The sequence below is a fragment of the Symphalangus syndactylus genome, chromosome 20 (assembly GCF_028878055.3).
Source record: "Symphalangus syndactylus isolate Jambi chromosome 20, NHGRI_mSymSyn1-v2.1_pri, whole genome shotgun sequence".
Classification (NCBI taxonomy): Eukaryota; Metazoa; Chordata; class Mammalia; order Primates; family Hylobatidae; genus Symphalangus; species Symphalangus syndactylus.
In genome coordinates, this window is record NC_072442.2 from 2836688 (window position 1) to 2850882 (window position 14195).

The following is a 14195-nucleotide window of genomic DNA, read 5'->3' on the forward strand; positions in this document are numbered from 1 at the left end:
TATTTGTAGACATTCTTTTTCCCAATATAGGCCTCTTAGCGCTCAGAATGTCCAATTGCAGTTTCTACAGAAAGAGAGTTTCAGAACGGCTCAATCAAATGTAAGGTTCAACTCTGTTAGTTGAATGCACAGAACCGAAAGAAGTTTCATACAATGCTTCTGTGTAGTTTATATTTGAACATATTCTTTTTTCCACTATTACCCACTTAGCGCTACGAATGTCCAGTTGCATTTTCTACAGACAGAGTGTTTCAAAACTGCTCAATCAAAAGTATGGTTTAACTCTGTTAGCTGAATGCTCAGATCAGAAAGAAATTTCACAGAATGCTTCTGTGTAGTTTATATTTGAATATATTCCTTTTTCCACTACTACTCTCTTAGCGCTCCAAATGTCCAGTTGCATTTTCTACAGAAAGAGTGTTCAGATCTACTCAATCAAAACTATGGTTTAACTCTGTTAGCTGAATGCACAGATCAGAAAGAAGTTTCACAGAATGATTCTGTGTAGTTTATATTTGGAGACATTCCTTTTTCCACTATTACCCTCTTAGCGCTCCGAATCTCCACTTGCATTTTCTACAGAAAGAGTGTTTCAGAACGGCTCAATCAAAACTAAAGTTCAACTCTTTTAATGAACAAACAGAACAGAAAGAAATTTCACACAATTCTTCTGTGTAGTTTTTATTTGTAGACATTCTTTTTCCCAATATAGGCCTCTTAGCGCTCAGAATGTCCAATTGCAGTTTCTACAGAAAGAGTGTTTCAGAACGGCTCAATCAAAAGTAAGGTTCAACTCTGTTAGTTGAATGCACAGAACAGAAAGATGTTTCATACAATGCTTCTGTGTACTTTATATTTGAACATATTCTTTTTTCCACTATTACCCACTTAGCGCTACGAATGTCCAGTTGCATTTTCTACAGACAGAGTGTTTCAAAACTGCTCAATCAAAAGTATGGTTTAACTCTGTTAGCTGAATGCTCAGATCAGAAAGAAGTTTCACAGAATGCTTCTGTGTAGTTTATATTTGAATATATTCCTTTTTCCACCACTTCGCTCTTAGCGCTCCAAATGTCCAGTTGCATTTTCTACACAAAGAGTGTTCAGATCTGCTCAATCAAAAGTATGGTTTAACTCTGTTAGCTGAAAGAAGAGATCAGAAAGAAGTTTCACCGAATGATTCTGTGTAGTTTATATTTGGAGACATTCCTTTTTCCACTATTACCCTCTTAGCGCTCCGAATCTCCACTTGCATTTTCTACAAAAAGAGTGTTTCATAACTGCTCAATCAAAAATATGTTTTATCTCTGTTAACTGAATTTACAGATCAGAAATAAGTTTCACAGAATGCATCTGTGTAGTTTTTATTTGAAGATATTCTTTTTCCCAATGTAGGCCTCTTAGCGCTTAGCATGTCCAATTGCAGTTTCTACAGAAATAGTGTTTAAGAACGGCTCAATTAAAAGTAAGGTTCAACTCTGTTAGTTGAATGCACAGAACAGAAAGAATTTTCACAGAATGCTACTGTGTAGTTTATATTTGAATATATTCCTTTTTCCACTATTACCCTCTTAGCGCTCCGAATGTCCACTTGCATTTTCTACAGAAGGAGTGTTCAGAACTGCGCAATCAAAAGTATGGTTTAACTCTGTTAGCTTAATGAACATATCAGAAATAAGTTGCACACAATGCTTCTGTGTAGTTTTTATTTGAAGAAATTATTTTTCCCAATAGAGGCCTCTTAGCGCTCAGAATGTCCAATTGCAGTTTCTACAGAAAGAGTGTTTCAGAAAGGCTCAATCAAAACTAAGGTTCAACTCTGTTAGTTGAATGCACAGAACAGAAAGAAATTTCATACAATGCTTCTGTGTAGTTTATATTTGAACATATTCTTTTTTCCACTATTACCCACTTGGCGCTACGAATGTCCAGTTGCATTTTCTACAGACAGAGTGTTTCAAAACTGCTCAATCAAAAGTATGGTTTAAATCTGTTAGCTGAATGCTCAGATCAGAAAGAAGTTTCACAGAATGCTTCTGTGTAGTTTATATTTGAATATATTCCTTTTTCCACTACTACTCTCTTAGCGCTCCAAATGTCCAGTTGCATTTTCTACAGAAAGAGTGTTCAGATCTGCTCAATCAAAAGTATGGTTTAACTCTGTTAGCTGAATGCACAGATCAGAAAGAAGTTTCACAGAATGATTCTGTGTAGTTTATATTTGGAGACATCACCTTTTCCACTATTACCCTCTTAACGCTCCGAATGTCCACTTGCATTTTCTACAGAAAGAGTGTTTCAGAACGGCTCAATCAAAACTAAGGTTCAACTCTTTTAGTTGAACAAACAGAACAGAAAGAAGTTTCACACAATTCTTCTGTGTAGTTTTTATTTGTAGACATTCTTTTTCCCAATATAGGCCTCTTAGCGCTCAGAATGTCCAATTGCAGTTTCTACAGAAAGAGTGTTTCAGAACGGCTCAATCAAAAGTAAGGTTCAACTCTGTTAGTTGAATGCACAGAACAGAAAGAAGCTTCATACAATGCTTCTGTGTAGTTTATATTTGAACATATTCTTTTTTCCACTATTACCCACTTAGCGCTACGAATGTCCAGTTGCATTTTCTACAGACAGAGTGTTTCAAAACTGCTCAATCAAAAGTATGGTTTAACTCTGTTAGCTGAATGCTCAGATCAGAAAGAAGTTTCACAGAATGCTTCTGTGTAGTTTATATTTGAATATATTCCTTTTTCCACTACTACTCTCTTAGCGCTCCAAATGTCCAGTTGCATTTTCTACAGAAAGAGTGTTCAGATCTGCTCAATCAAAAGTATGGTTTAACTCTGTTAGCTGAATGCACAGATCAGAAAGAAGTTTCACAGAATGATTCTGTGTAGTTTATATTTGGAGACATTCCTTTTTCCACTATTACCCTCTTAGCGCTCCGAATCTCCACTTGCATTTTCTACAGAAAGAGTGTTTCAGAACGGCTCAATCAAAACTAAGATTCAACTCTTTTAGTTGAACAAACAGAACAGAAAGTAGTTTCACACAATTCTTCTGTGTAGTTTTTATTTGTAGACATTCTTTTTCCCAATATAGGCCTCTTAGCGCTCAGAATGTCCAATTGCAGTTTCTACAGAAAGAGTGTTTCAGAACGGCTCAATCAAAAGTAAGGTTCAACTCTGTTAGTTGAATGCACAGAACAGAAAGAAGTTTCATACAATGCTTCTGTGTAGTTTATATTTGAACATATTCTTTTTTCCACTATTACCCACTTAGCGCTACGAATGTCCAGTTGCATTTTCTACAGACAGAGTGTTTCAAAACTGCTCAATCAAAAGTATGGTTTAACTCTGTTAGCTTAATGAACATATCAGAAATAAGTTTCACACAATGCTTCTGTGTAGTTTTTATTTGTAGACATTCTTTTTCCCAATATAGGCCTCTTAGCGCTCAGAATGTCCAATTGCAGTTTCTACAGAAAGAGTGTTTCAGAACGGCTCAATCAAAAGTAAGGTTCAACTCTGTTAGTTGAATGCACAGAACAGAAAGAAGTTTCATACAATGCTTCTGTGTAGTTTATATTTGAACATATTCTTTTTTCCACTATTACCCACTTAGCGCTACGAATGTCCAGTTGCATTTTCTACAGACAGAGTGTTTCAAAACTGCTCAATCAAAAGTATGGTTTAACTCTGTTAGCTGAATGCTCAGATCAGAAAGAAGTTTCACAGAATGCTTCTGTGTAGTTTATATTTGAATATATTCCTTTTTCCACTACTACTCTCTTAGCGCTCCAAATGTCCAGTTGCATTTTCTACAGAAAGAGTGTTCAGATCTGCTCAATCAAAAGTATGGTTTAACTCTGTTAGCTGAATGCACACATCAGAAAGAAGTTTCACAGAATGATTCTGTGTAGTTTATATTTGGAGACATTCCTTTTTCCACTATTACCCTCTTAGCGCTCCGAATCTCCACTTGCATTTTCTACAGAAAGAGTGTTTCAGAACGGCTCAATCAAAACTAAGATTCAACTCTTTTAGTTGAACAAACAGAACAGAAAGTAGTTTCACACAATTCTTCTGTGTAGTTTTTATTTGTAGACATTCTTTTTCCCAATATAGGCCTCTTAGCGCTCAGAATGTCCAATTGCAGTTTCTACAGAAAGAGTGTTTCAGAACGGCTCAATCAAAAGTAAGGTTCAACTCTGTTAGTTGAATGCACAGAACAGAAAGAAGTTTCATACAATGCTTCTGTGTAGTTTATATTTGAATATATTCCTTTTTCCACTATTACCCTCTTAGCGCTCCGAATCTCCACTTGCATTTTCTACAAAAAGAGTGTTTCATAGCTGCTCAATCAAAAATATGTTTTATCTCTGTTAACTGAATTTACAGATCAGAAATAAGTTTCACAGAATGCATCTGTGTAGTTTTTATTTGAAGATATTCTTTTTCCCAATGTAGGCCTCTTAGCGCTTAGCATGTCCAATTGCAGTTTCTACAGAAAGAGTGTTTCAGAACGGCTCAATCAAAAGTAAGGTTCAACTCTGTTAGTTGAATGCACAGAACAGAAAGAATTTTCACAGAATGCTACTGTGTAGTTTATATTTGAATATATTCCTTTTTCCACTATTACCCTCTTAGCGCTCCGAATGTCCACTTGCATTTTCTACAGAAAGAGTGTTCAGAACTGCGCAATCAAAAGTATGGTTTAACTCTGTTAGCTTAATGAACATATCAGAAATAAGTTTCACACAATGCTTCTGTGTAGTTTTTATTTGAAGATATTATTTTTCCCAATATAGGCCTCTTAGCGCTCAGAATGTCCAATTGCAGTTTCTACAGAAAGAGTGTTTCAGAAAGGCTCAATCAAAACTAAGGTTCAACTCTGTTAGTTGAATGCACAGAACAGAAAGAAATTTCATACAATGCTTCTGTGTAGTTTATATTTGAACATATTCTTTTTTCCACTATTACCCAATTGGCGCTACGAATGTCCAGTTGCATTTTCTACAGACAGAGTGTTTCAAAACTGCTCAATCAAAAGTATGGTTTAACTCTGTTAGCTGAATGCTCAGATCAGAAAGAAGTTTCACAGAATGCTTCTGTGTAGTTTATATTTGAATATATTCCTTTTTCCACTACTACTCTCTTAGCGCTCCAAATGTCCAGTTGCATTTTCTACAGAAAGAGTGTTCAGATCTGCTCAATCAAAAGTATGGTTTAACTCTGTTAGCTGAATGCACAGATCAGAAAGAAGTTTCACAGAATGATTCTGTGTAGTTTATATTTGGAGACATTACTTTTTCCACTATTACCCTCTTAGCGCTCCAAATCTCCACTTGCATTTTCCACAGAAAGAGTGTTTCAGAACGGCTCAATCAAAACTAAGGTTCAAATCTTTTAGTTGAACAAACAGAACAGAAAGAAGTTTCACACAATTCTTCTGTGTAGTTTTTATTTGTAGACATTCTTTTTCCCAATATAGGCCTCTTAGCGCTCAGAATGTCCAATTGCAGTTTCTACAGAAAGAGTGTTTCAGAACGGCTCAATCAAAAGTAAGGTTCAACTCTGTTAGTTGAATGCACAGAACAGAAAGAAGTTTCATACAATGCTTCTGTGTAGTTTATATTTGAACATATTCTTTTTTCCACTATTACCCACTTAGCGCTACGAATGTCCAGTTGCATTTTCTACAGACAGAGTGTTTCAAAACTGCTCAATCAAAAGTATGGTTTAACTATGTTAGCTGAATGCTCAGATCAGAAAGAAGTTTCACAGAATGCTTCTGTGTAGTTTATATTTGAATATATTACTTTTTCCACTACTACTCTCTTAGCGCTCCAAATGTCCAGTTGCATTTTCTACAGAAAGAGTTTTCAGATCTGCTCAATCAAAAGTATGGTTTAACTCTGTTAGCTGAATGCACAGATCAGAAAGAAGTTTCACAGAATGATTCTGTGTATTTTATATTTGGAGACATTCCTTTTTCCACTATTACCCTCTTAGCGCTCTGAAAATCCACTTGCATTTTCTACAGAAAGAGTGTTTCAGAACGGCTCAATCAAAACTAAGGTTCAACTCTTTTAGTTGAACAAACAGAACAGAAAGAAGTTTCACACAATTCTTCTGTGTAGTTTTTATTTGTAGACATTCTTTTTCCCAATATAGGCCTCTTAGCGCTCAGAATGTCCAATTGCAGTTTCTACAGAAAGAGTGTTTCAGAACGGCTCAATCAAAAGTAAGGTTCAACTCTGTTAGTTGAATGCACAGAACAGAAAGAAGTTTCATACAATGCTTCTGTGTAGTTTATATTTGAACATATTCTTTTTTCCACTATTACCCACTTAGCGCTACGAATGTCCAGTTGCATTTTCTACAGACAGAGTGTTTCAAAACTGCTCAATCAAAAGTATGGTTTAACTCTGTTAGCTGAATGCTCAGATCAGAAAGAAGTTTCACAGAATGTTTCTGTGTAGTTTATATTTGAATATATTCCTTTTTCCACTACTACTCTCTTAGCGCTCCAAATGTCCAGTTGCATTTTCTACAGAAAGAGTGTTCAGATCTGCTCAATCAAAAGTATGGTTTAAATCTGTTAGCTGAATGCACAGATCAGAAAGAAGTTTCACAGAATGATTCTCTGTAGTTTATATTTGGAGACATTCCTTTTTCCACTATTACCCACTTAGCGCTCCGAATCTCCACTTGCATTTTCTACAAAAAGAGTGTTTCATAACTGCTCAATCAAAAATATGTTTTATCTCTGTTAACTGAATTTACAGATCAGAAATAAGTTTCACAGAATGCATCTGTGTAGTTTTTATTTGAAGATATTCTTTTTCCCAATGTAGGCCTCTTAGCGCTTAGCATGTCCAATTGCAGTTTCTACAGAAAGAGTGTTTCAGAACGGCTCAATCAAAAGTAAGGTTCAACTCTGTTAGTTGAATGCACAGAACAGAAAGAATTTTCACAGAATGCTACTGTGTAGTTTATATTTGAATATTTTCCTTTTTCCACTATTATCCTCTTAGCGCTCCGAATGTCCACTTGCATTTTCTACAGAAAGAGTGTTCAGAACTGCGCAATCCAAAGTATGGTTTAACTCTGTTAGCTTAATGAACATATCAGAAATAAGTTTCACACAATGCTTCTGTGTAGTTTTTATTTGAAGATATTATTTTTCCCAATAGAGGCCTCTTAGCGCTCAGAATGTCCAATTGCAGTTTCTACAGAAAGGGTGTTTCAGAAAGGCTCAATCAAAAGTAAGGTTCAACTCTGTTAGTTGAATGCACAGAACAGAAAGAAGTTTCATACAATGTTTCTGTGTAGTTTATATTTGAACATATTCTTTTTTCCACTATTACCCACTTAGCGCTACGAATGTCCAGTTGCATTTTCTACAGACAGAGTGTTTCAAAACTGCTCAGTCAAAAGTATGGTTTAACTCTGTTAGCTGAATGCTCAGATCAGAAAGAAGTTTCACAGAATGCTTCTGTGTAGTTTATATTTGAATATATTCCTTTTTCCACTACTACTCTCTTAGCGCTCCAAATGTACAGTAGCATTTTCTACAGAAAGAGTGTTCAGATCTGCTCAATCAAAAGAATGTTTTAACTCTGTTAGCTGAATGCACAGATCAGAAAGAAGTTTCACAGAATGATTGTGTGTAGTTTATATTTGCAGACATTCCTTTTTCCACTATTACCCTCTTAGCGCTCCGAATCTCCACTTGCATTTTCTACAGAAAGAGTGTTTCAGAACGGCTCAATCAAAACTAAGGTTCAACTCTTTTAGTTGAACAAACAGAACAGAAAGAATTTTCACACAATTCTTCTGTGTAGTTTTTATTTGTAGACATTCTTTTTCCCAATATAGGCCTCTTAGCACTCAGAATGTCCAATTGCAGTTTCTACAGAAAGAGTGTTTCAGAACGGCTCAATCAAAAGTAAGGTTCAACTCTGTTAGTTGAATGCACAGAACAGAAAGAAGTTTCATACAATGCTTCTGTGTAGTTTATATTTGAACATATTCTTTTTTCCACTATTACCCACTTAGCGCTACGAATGTCCAGTTGCATTTTCTACAGACAGAGTGTTTCAAAACTGCTCAATCAAAAGTATGGTTTAACTCTGTTAGCTGAATGCTCAGATCAGAAAGAAGTTTCACAGAATGCTTCTGTGTAGTTTATATTTGAATATATTCCTTTTTCCACTACTACGCTCTTAGCGCTCCAAATGTCCAGTTGCATTTTCTACAGAAAGAGTGTTCAGATCTGCTCAATCAAAAGTATGGTTTAACTCTGTTAGCTGAATGCACAGATCAGAAAGAAGTTTCACCGAATGATTCTGTGTAGTTTTTATTTGAAGACATTCCTTTTTTTACTATTACCCTCTTAGCGCTCCGAATCTCCACTTGCATTTTCTACAAAAAGAGTGTTTCATAACTGCTCAATCAAAAATATGTTTTATCTCTGTTAACTGAATTTACAGATCAGAAATAAGTTTCACAGAATGCATCTGTGTAGTTTTTATTTGAAGATATTCTTTTTCCCAATGTAGGCCTCTTAGCGCTTAGCATGTCCAATTGCAGTTTCTACAGAAAGAGTGTTTCAGAACGGCTCAATCAAAAGTAAGGTTCAACTCTGTTAGTTGAATGCACAGAACAGAAAGAATTTTCACAGAATGCTACTGTGTAGTTTATATTTGAATATATTCCTTTTTCCACTATTACCCTCTTAGCGCTCCGAATGTCCACTTGCATTTTCTACAGAAAGAGTGTTCAGAACTGCGCAATCAAAAGTATGGTTTAACTCTGTTCGCTTAATGAACATATCAGAAATAAGTTTCACACAATGCTTCTGTGTAGTTTTTATTTGAAGATATTATTTTTCCCAATAGAGGCCTCTTAGCACTCAGAATGTCCAATTGCAGTTTCTACAGAAAGAGTGTTTCAGAAAGGCTCAATCAAAAGTAAGGTTCAACTCTGTTAGTTGAATGCACAGAACAGAAAGAAGTTTCATACGATGCTTCTGTGTAGTTTATATTTGAACATATTCTTTTTTCCACTATTACCCACTTAGCGCTACGAATGTCCAGTTTCATTTTCTACATACAGAGTGTTTCAAAACTGCTCAATCAAAAGTATGGTTTAACTCTGTTAGCTGAATGCTCAGATCAGAAAGAAGTTTCACAGAATGCTTCTGTGTAGTTTATATTTGAATATATTCCTTTTTCCACTACTACTCTCTTAGCGCTCCAAATGTACAGTAGCATTTTCTACAGCAAGAGTGTTCAGATCTGCTCAATCAAAAGTATGTTTTAACTCTGTTAGCTGAATGCACAGATCAGAAAGAAGTTTCACAGAATGATTCTGTGTAGTTTATATTTGGAGACATTCCTTTTTCCACTATTACCCTCTTAGCGCTCCGAATCTCCACTTGCATTTTCTACAGAAAGAGTGTTTCAGAACGGCTCAATCAAAACTAAGGTTCAACTCTTTTAGTTGAACAAACAGAACAGAAAAAAGTTTCACAAAATTCTTCTGTGTAGTTTTTATTTGTAGACATTCTTTTTCCCAATATAGGCCTCTTAGCGCTCAGAATGTCCAATTGCAGTTTCTACAGAAAGAGTGTTTCTGAACGGCTCAATCAAAAGTAAGGTTCAACTCTGTTAGTTGAATGCACAGAACAGAAAGAAGTTTCATAGAATGCTTCTGTGTAGTTTATATTTGAACATATTCTTTTTTCCACTATTACCCACTTAGCGCTACGAATGTTCAGTTGCATTTTCTACAGACAGAGTGTTTCAAAACTGCTCAATCAAAAGTATGGTTTAACTATGTTAGCTGAATGCTCAGATCAGAAAGAAGTTTCACAGAATGCTTCTGTGTAGTTTATATTTGAATATATTCCTTTTTCCACTACTACGCTCTTAGCGCTCCAAATGTCCAGTTGCATTTTCTACAGAAAGAGTGTTCAGATCTGCTCAATCAAAAGTATGGTTTAACTTTGTTAGCTGAATGCACAGATCAGAAAGAAGTTTCACCGAATGATTCTGTGTAGTTTTTATTTGAAGGCATTCCTTTTTCCACTATTACCCTCTTAGCGCTCCGAATCTCCACTTGCATTTTCTACAAAAAGAGTGTTTCATAACTGCTCAATCAAAAATATGTTTTATCTCTGTTAACTGAATATACAGATCAGAAATAAGTTTCACAGAATGCATCTGTGTAGTTTTATTTGAAGATATTCTTTTTCCCAATGTAGGCCTCTTAGCGCTTAGCATGTCCAATTGTAGTTTCTACAGAAAGAGTGTTTCAGAACGGCTCAATCAAAAGTAAGGTTCAACTCTGTTAGTTGAATGCACAGAACAGAAAGTATTTTCACAGAATGCTACTGTGTAGTTTATATTTGAATATATTCCTTTTTCCACTATTACCCTCTTAGCGCTCCGAATGTCCACTTGCATTTTCTACAGAAAGAGTGTTCAGAACTGCGCAATCAAAAGTATGGTTTAACTCTGTTAGCTTAATGAACATATCAGAAATAAGTTTCACACAATGCTTCTGTGTAGTTTTTATTTGAAGATATTATTTTTCCCAATAGAGGCCTCTTAGCACTCAGAATGTCCAATTGCAGTTTCTACAGAAAGAGTGTTTCAGAAAGGCTCAATCAAAAGTAAGGTTCAACTCTGCTAGTTGAATGCACAGAACAGAAAGAAGTCTCATACAATGCTTCTGTGTAGTTTATATTTGAACATATTCTTTTTTCCACTATTACCCACTTAGCGCTACGAATGTCCAGTTGCATTTTCTACATACAGAGTGTTTCAAAACTGCTCAATCAAAAGTATGGTTTAACTCTGTTAGCTGAATGCTCAGATCAGAAAGAAGTTTCACAGAATGCTTCTGTGTAGTTTATATTTGTATATATTCCTTTTTCCACTACTACTCTCTTAGCGCTCCAAATGTCCAGTTGCATTTTCTACAGAAAGAGTGTTCAGATCTGCTCAATCAAAAGTATGGTTTAACTCTGTTAGCTGAATGCACAGATCAGAAAGAAGTTTCACAGAATGATTCTGTGTAGTTTATATTTGGAGACATTCCTTTTTCCACTATTAACCTCTTAGCGCTCCGAATCTCCACTTGCATTTTCTACAGAAAGAGTGTTTCAGAACGGCTCAATCAAAACTAAGGTTCAACTCATTTAGTTGAACAAACAGAACAGAAAGAAGTTTCACACAATTCTTCTGTGTAGTTTTTATTTGTAGACATTCTTTTTCCCAATATAGGCCTCTTAGCACTCAGAATGTCCAATTGCAGTTTCTACAGAAAGAGTGTTTCAGAACGGCTCAATCAAAAGTAAGGTTCAACTCTGTTAGTTGAATGCACAGAACAGAAAGAAGTTTCATACAATGCTTCTGTGTAGTTTATATTTGAACATATTCTTTTTTCCACTATTACCCACTTAGCGCTACGAATGTCCAGTTGCATTTTCTACAGACAGAGTGTTTCAAAACTGCTCAATCAAAAGTATGGTTTAACTCTGTTAGCTGAATGCTCAGATCAGAAAGAAGTTTCACAGAATGCTTCTGTGTAGTTTATATTTGAATATATTCCTTTTTCCACTACTACGCTCTTAGCGCTCCAAATGTCCAGTTGCATTTTCTACAGAAAGAGTGTTCAGATCTGCTCAATCAAAAGTATGGTTTAACTCTGTTAGCTGAATGCACAGATCAGAAAGAAGTTTCACCGAATGATTCTGTGTAGTTTTTATTTGAAGACATTCCTTTTTTTACTATTACCCTCTTAGCGCTCCGAATCTCCACTTGCATTTTCTACAAAAAGAGTGTTTCATAACTGCTCAATCAAAAATATGTTTTATCTCTGTTAACTGAATTTACAGATCAGAAATAAGTTTCACAGAATGCATCTGTGTAGTTTTTATTTGAAGATATTCTTTTTCCCAATGTAGGCCTCTTAGCGCTTAGCATGTCCAATTGCAGTTTCTACAGAAAGAGTGTTTCAGAACGGCTCAATCAAAAGTAAGGTTCAACTCTGTTAGTTGAATGCACAGAACAGAAAGAATTTTCACAGAATGCTACTGTGTAGTTTATATTTGAATATATTCCTTTTTCCACTATTACCCTCTTAGCGCTCCGAATGTCCACTTGCATTTTCTACAGAAAGAGTGTTCAGAACTGTGCAATCAAAAGTATGGTTTAACTCTGTTCGCTTAATGAACATATCAGAAATAAGTTTCACACAATGCTTCTGTGTAGTTTTTATTTGAAGATATTATTTTTCCCAATAGAGGCCTCTTAGCACTCAGAATGTCCAATTGCAGTTTCTACAGAAAGAGTGTTTCAGAAAGGCTCAATCAAAAGTAAGGTTCAACTCTGTTAGTTGAATGCACAGAACAGAAAGAAGTTTCATACGATGCTTCTGTGTAGTTTATATTTGAACATATTCTTTTTTCCACTATTACCCACTTAGCGCTACGAATGTCCAGTTTCATTTTCTACATACAGAGTGTTTCAAAACTGCTCAATCAAAAGTATGGTTTAACTCTGTTAGCTGAATGCTCAGATCAGAAAGAAGTTTCACAGAATGCTTCTGTGTAGTTTATATTTGAATATATTCCTTTTTCCACTACTACTCTCTTAGCGCTCCAAATGTACAGTAGCATTTTCTACAGCAAGAGTGTTCAGATCTGCTCAATCAAAAGTATGTTTTAACTCTGTTAGCTGAATGCACAGATCAGAAAGAAGTTTCACAGAATGATTCTGTGTAGTTTATATTTGGAGACATTCCTTTTTCCACTATTACCCTCTTAGCGCTCCGAATCTCCACTTGCATTTTCTACAGAAAGAGTGTTTCAGAACGGCTCAATCAAAACTAAGGTTCAACTCTTTTAGTTGAACAAACAGAACAGAAAAAAGTTTCACAAAATTCTTCTGTGTAGTTTTTATTTGTAGACATTCTTTTTCCCAATATAGGCCTCTTAGCGCTCAGAATGTCCAATTGCAGTTTCTACAGAAAGAGTGTTTCTGAACGGCTCAATCAAAAGTAAGGTTCAACTCCGTTAGTTGAATGCACAGAACAGAAAGAAGTTTCATAGAATGCTTCTGTGTAGTTTATATTTGAACATATTCTTTTTTCCACTATTACCCACTTAGCGCTACGAATGTCCAGTTGCATTTTCTACAGACAGAGTGTTTCAAAACTGCTCAATCAAAAGTATGGTTTAACTATGTTAGCTGAATGCTCAGATCAGAAAGAAGTTTCACAGAATGCTTCTGTGTAGTTTATATTTGAATATATTCCTTTTTCCACTACTACGCTCTTAGCGCTCCAAATGTCCAGTTGCATTTTCTACAGAAAGAGTGTTCAGATCTGCTCAATCAAAAGTATGGTTTAACTTTGTTAGCTGAATGCACAGATCAGAAAGAAGTTTCACCGAATGATTCTGTGTAGTTTTTATTTGAAGGCATTCCTTTTTCCACTATTACCCTCTTAGCGCTCCGAATCTCCACTTGCATTTTCTACAAAAAGAGTGTTTCATAACTGCTCAATCAAAAATATGTTTTATCTCTGTTAACTGAATATACAGATCAGAAATAAGTTTCACAGAATGCATCTGTGTAGTTTTATTTGAAGATATTCTTTTTCCCAATGTAGGCCTCTTAGCGCTTAGCATGTCCAATTGTAGTTTCTACAGAAAGAGTGTTTCAGAACGGCTCAATCAAAAGTAAGGTTCAACTCTGTTAGTTGAATGCACAGAACAGAAAGTATTTTCACAGAATGCTACTGTGTAGTTTATATTTGAATATATTCCTTTTTCCACTATTACCCTCTTAGCGCTCCGAATGTCCACTTGCATTTTCTACAGAAAGAGTGTTCAGAACTGCGCAATCAAAAGTATGGTTTAACTCTGTTAGCTTAATGAACATATCAGAAATAAGTTTCACACAATGCTTCTGTGTAGTTTTTATTTGAAGATATTATTTTTCCCAATAGAGGCCTCTTAGCACTCAGAATGTCCAATTGCAGTTTCTACAGAAAGAGTGTTTCAGAAAGGCTCAATCAAAAGTAAGGTTCAACTCTGCTAGTTGAATGCACAGAACAGAAAGAAGTCTCATACAATGCTTCTGTGTAGTTTATATTTGAACATATTCTTTTTTCCACTAT